The sequence below is a fragment of the Heterodontus francisci genome, chromosome 19 (genome assembly GCF_036365525.1).
Source record: "Heterodontus francisci isolate sHetFra1 chromosome 19, sHetFra1.hap1, whole genome shotgun sequence".
Taxonomy (NCBI): Eukaryota; Metazoa; Chordata; class Chondrichthyes; order Heterodontiformes; family Heterodontidae; genus Heterodontus; species Heterodontus francisci.
In genome coordinates, this window is record NC_090389.1 from 15643357 (window position 1) to 15649322 (window position 5966).

A 5966-nucleotide genomic window follows, 5' to 3' on the forward strand; every position below is an offset into this window, starting at 1 on the left:
GGTGGGTTTGTCTTGTGAGATTGAGGAAACTGGCCCTGTATTCTCTAGAATTTCGAAGAATAAGAGTTGATTGCATTGAAACTTAAATTCTTACAGGGCCTGACAGGGTGGAAGTTTCCCCTGGCTGGTGAGTCTAGAACCAGGGGACACAGTCTCAGAATAAGGGGTAGGCTATTTAAGACTGAAATGAGGAGAAATTTCTTCACTGAGGGTGGTCAATCTTAGGACTTCTCTACCCCAGAGAGCTGTGGAAGCTCAATCATTGAGCATGTTCAAGACAGAATCGATAGATTTCTGAATACTAATGAGATCAAGGCATATGGGGAGAGTGCAGGAAAGTGGCATTGAGGTAGGTCAGCCATGATCTAATTGAATGGCGGAACAGGCTCGATGGGCTGAATGGCCTACTCCTGCTTCTATGTTTCTATGCTCTATCGTGTTGTGTGGCAATCCACCATGCTAAATGGGATAGATTCAAAACTGATCTAGCAGCTCAAACGTGGGCATCCATGAGGTGCTGTGCGCCATCAGCAGCAGAATTCTACACCACCACAATCTGTAACCTCATGGTCCAGCATATCCTCGCTCTACTATTACGGTCAAGCCAGGGGACCAACCCTGCTTCAATGAGGAGTGTAGGACAGCACGCCAAGCGCAGCATCAGGCATACCTAAAAATGAGGTGCCGCAGGACTAATGCATACTAAACATCGGAAGCAGCGTGCCATAGACAGAACTAAGCAATCCCGCAATCAGCAGATCAGATCAAATCTGTGCAGTCCTGCCGCATCCAGTCATGAATGGTGGTGGACAATTAACGGGAGCTTTGTGAACATGATGATGGAGCCCAGCACGGAAGTGGAAAAGGCAATGCTGAAGACTATCTGGTTAGTGATTGTTTTGCTGTTTCCGGGACCTTACTTTGTGTAGGTTGGCTTCTGTGTTTGGCTACACAACAATAGTGTTTGCATTGCCTGTAAAGAGCTTTCGGATGTCCTAAATTTGTAAAAGATGCTATATAATTGCAAGGGCCTCGTTTCCTCTTACCTTTTTCCAATGCTTTCACTTTGCCGTCTTTCTTGCAACTTTCTTTTTCACCTCCACTTTCCCTTCCCATAACCGATATCAAAAAATAAACCTCAGTCTGTGGCTTTGAAGTGCTGAATTCATGGAATCATAGAATGGTTACAGCATAGGGGGAGGACTTTCGGCCGATTGTGTCTGTGCTGGCACTCTGAAGGAGCAATTTACCTAGTGCCACTCCCCCACCTCCTCCCTGTAGCCCTGTACATTCTTCCCTTTCAGATAATCCAATTCCCTTTTGAATGCCTCGATTGAACCTGCCTGCACCACACTCGGGCAATACCTTCCATATCCTAACCACTTGCTGTGTGAAAAAGTTTTCCTCATGCTGCCATCGCTTCTTTTGCCAATTACCTTAAATCTGTGCCCTCTGGTTCTAAATCCTTCCACCAATGGAAACAGTTTAAAACTTTTTTTAAAATTGCAGTCTCTGACGGGAAAGACATTTCCATGGTAACAGACAATGTTGAAACAATGGGGGATCCAGCAGTGGTCCTCCAATACACAGAAATGGTCGGACTAGTTTTAGTCACATGACTAGCTGGCTGGGGCAGAGAAATTTAACCCGACAACAAGGGATGTGAAGAGCCTGTTCCATATAAGGAACTAGTCACATGACTAACCTACTGAGCACCCTGGGAGTTTTTTGAATTTGAACTCCCAAAACAAAGGAATTGCCTGGCAGAACACCGTGTGCTTTACTGGACCTAAGAATGGCTGTCAGACAGGCAGCAGGCAATCTCAGGGAACTGAAACCATTGAAGATACGTGAAACACAAAGAGAGAAAGGTTTGCCACGTGGTCAAAGTTTTAAGATTACTGGGCCCCAATGAAACGCTAGAATATCACTTCAGTTAAGGACTACAGGGAGCTCGAGAGACAGTAACAAGATATTGCCTCAAACTGTTCTACTTATCTCTTCTACTCCTTTCTGTCCCTATCTTGCATGTTTATATCGTGTGTGCATGCTACTGTGAGCACATCGTATATATCCGCAGGCGTGAACCGTATTAGAGTTAAGTTTAAGGTTGAATAAAATTCATCTTTCTGCTTTAAACCAAAGAAAGCCTGTGCTCTGTTATTTTCCTGATAATTGGAAACTGTGAACACTGATTCACAAAAAGGGGAACTCAAAACACGGTGTGTTTAAAATTAATCCCTGTTACAATAAGACCAGGTGAAGACAGCAAGAGACGCACCCCCAACCCCCCACCACCCCAGACACCTTGCTCACCTGCTCGTAACACTACTCTGACCAGATTCCTCATGATTTTGAATACCTCGATCAAATCTTGTCTCAACCTTCTCGAGGGGAAACAGTCCTAACTTCTCCAATACTCCAGTTGAAGCCCAGCCAGTGTTTTGTAAAGTTCATGATCTCCTATTCCTTATTGACCTCTTTCTCAACCTGCCTGGCTGCCTTCAGCAATTTGTGCATGCATACCCTTAGATCTATCTGTTCCTGCACCCTTTAGAATAGTAACCTTTAGCTTATACTGTCTCTCCGCTTTTTCTTTCTATTAACCTATATCAGTTCACTGCATTAAATTCATCTTCCACATGCCCACCCATTCTACCAGTGTAAACCCTCTTGAAGTCTTTCACTATCCTCCTCACAGTTTGTAATACTTCTAAGTTTTGTGTCATCTGCAAATTTTGGAATTGTGCCCTATACACTCAAGTTTAGGTCATTAATATAGATCAAGAAAAGCAATGGTCCTAGTACTGAGCCCGGGGGATGCAATGGGCCAAGTGGCCTCTTTCTGTGCCTTAAATTTTCTATGAATCTATTCTATATAACTTCCTCCAGTCTGAAAAGCCACCATTCACCACGACTGTGTTTCCTTTCACTCAGCCAACTTTGTATCCATGCTGCCACTGTCCCTTTTATTCAATGGGCTTCAACTTTGCTGACAAACCTATTGTGTCTTGTTATTTATTATTCAGTCTCTCTTGCTTTGAATCCATGTTTCTAATGGTTGTGGTCACCCTTGGAGATAGAGAAGTGGTTAGTATCCCATCCTTCCAAAGGATCTTATCACGATTCCTAGTGACAAGGCCACGCTCAGTCCTTTGCGCAGTATTTATTTCTCCATATCTTGAACAGCCTGCTCCCCAATACAGTCTTCAGTGTAAGTGTCAGCCATGGCCCAGTGGTAGCACACTTGCCTCTGAGCCTAAAGTTTGTGGGTTCGAGTCCCACTCAAGATTTAAGCACAAAATGTAAACTGACATCTAATGCAGCACTGAGGACTGCTGCGGTGTCAAGTGCTGTCTTTCAGATCATGCATTAAACCAAAGCTCTGTCTGTCCTCACAGGTGGATGTAAAAGATCTAATAATGTTATTTTTGAAGAAGAGAAGGGAAGTTCTTCCTGGAGTTCTGGCTAATATTTATCCCTCAACCAGCATCACTAAAAAAGATTAATTTTGTCTTAATCATATTGCTTTTTGTGAGTCCTTGCCATGTGCAAATTGGCTGCCACATTTTCTACTTTACAGTTGTGACTACAGTTCAGTGATTAATTGTAGGATGTAAAGCTCTTTGGGGCGTTCTAAAGTCATGAAAAACTTTATATAGAATCATAGCAGTGCTGCAGTGCTGAAGCAGGCCATTCAGCCTATCGTGCCTGCACTGGCTCTCCATATGAGCAGTGTACTTAGTGCCACTCCCCTGCCTTCACCCCATAACCCTGCATACTCCTCTTTTTCATATAACAGTCTAATTCCCTTCTGAAATCTTCAATTGAATCTACCTCCACCACACTCTCTGCCAGCGCATTCCAGACCTTAACCACGTGCTGCATGAAAAAGTTTTTCCTCATGTCACTTTTGCTTCACTTACCAAATACTTTAAATCTGTGCCCTCTCATTCTCGATCCTCTCACGAGTGGGATTAGTTTCTCTGTATCTACTCTGTCCAGACCCCTCATGATTTTGAATGCTTCTTATCAAATGTCCTCTTAGCCTTCTCTTCTCCAAGGAAAACAGTCCTAACTTCCCCAATCTATCTTCATCACTGAAGTTCCTCATCACAAGTCTGTCTTTAGTTTAGATTTACCTTTGTCCTGACTGACAGGAAAATTCCACAGTTAATGGAGCAAAGGAGTGTCCTTTCATTTTTTGAAAAAGTCTAGTTGTGGAAGTTATCACAATTTTCGACACATGCAAGCCTATCACCACATTTGAAATCTCCACACAAATCTACACAAGTAGCATTCATTTTCTTGATGTGTGGAGTATGCACTCTTCCCTTGTAAGAACACATCTCGCATGCCTAAATATTTGGTGCATAAACACAAAGAGGCAGAGATGAGACTTGCACCCAACTCCCAATCCCCAACTGTGCACATAGGTACCACTAGAATTTAACCAGTCAAAAGCATGCAGCCTACCTGTACTAGAGCAATGGCAAATTTCCTGCTGCTAGTCCAGCCCAGATCACCCTACCAGCTGAGACATCAACTTGCAGGGTGATCTGAGCATTTGTCAACATCAGAAGAAGACATTTGGCGCAGGGAATAGGAGGGAGCGAACTGCATTTGGAGTACTGTGTGCAGTTCTGGTCGCCGCACTACAGGAAAGGTGTGATTAAGCTAGAGAGGGTGCAGAAAAAATTCACAAGGATGTTGCCTGGTTTGGAGGGCTTGAATTATAAAGAGAGATTGGATAGGATTGGTCTGTTTTCCCTGGAGCAAAGGAGGCTGAGAGGGGACACGATAGAGGTATAGAAAATTATGAGAGGCATAGATAGGGTAGATAGCCAGAGTCTGTTTCCCATGGTAGGGGTGACTAAAACTAGAGGGCATAGATTTAAGGTGAGAGGGAGGAGGTTTAAAGGGGATCAAAGGGGTAAATTTTTCACACAAAGAATAGTGGGTATCTGGAATGAGCTGCCAGAGGAGGTGGTGGAGGCAGGAACAGTAGCGACATTTAAGTGGCATGTGGACAGGTACTTGAATGAGCAAGGCATAGAGGGATATGGAATTAATGCAGGCAGATGGGATTAGTATAGATAGGCATTATGGTCGGCATGGACGCGGTGGGCCAAAGGGCCTGTTTCTCTGCTGTACGACTCTATGACAACATTATGCTTGGTTGTAATAGTGTCCCCCAAGGTCTGTTCTGGTTCTTAGTGTGAAAGCCCACTGTGGGGAGACATCTGAGGGAGCCACTACCTTTGCGGAAATGGACCATGGAAGAGTTCACTGAGAAGAGTGGAGACATTTTGAAAGGGGAACCAAAGATCTACCGTGTATCTTAATAATAGCATGTGTGCACAGAGTTTAATCTTGCAATCTGTGTAACCAATGTGTCATGCTAGACCCCCACCTACCAAGAATGAGGCATATTAATGTTGCCATATGAACATTGATTTTAAACTAAAATACAAGCAAAATACTGCAGAGGCTGGAAATCTGAAATAGAAACAAAAAATGCTGGAAATACTCAGCAGGCCTGGCAGCATCTGTGGAGAGAGAAGCAGAGTTAACGTTTCAGGTCAGTGACCTTTTGTTAGAATGGTTCATTGATTTTAAACTGTTGCTGGAGTGAAGAAAGGACTTATTAAAAAAATCACCAGACACTTTTTTAAATTAGAGATACAGCACTGAAACAGGCCCTTCGGCCCACCGAGTCTGTGCCGAACATCAACCACCCATTTATACTAATCCTACACTAATCCCATATTCCTACCAAACATCCCCACCTGTCCCTATATTTCCCTACCACCTACCTATACTAGTGACAATTTATAATGGCCAATTTACCTATCAACCTGCAAGTCTTTTGGCTTGTGGGAGGAAACCGGAGCACCCGGAGAAAACCCACGCAGACACAGGGAGAACTTGTAAACTCCACACAGGCAGTACCTGGAATCGAACCC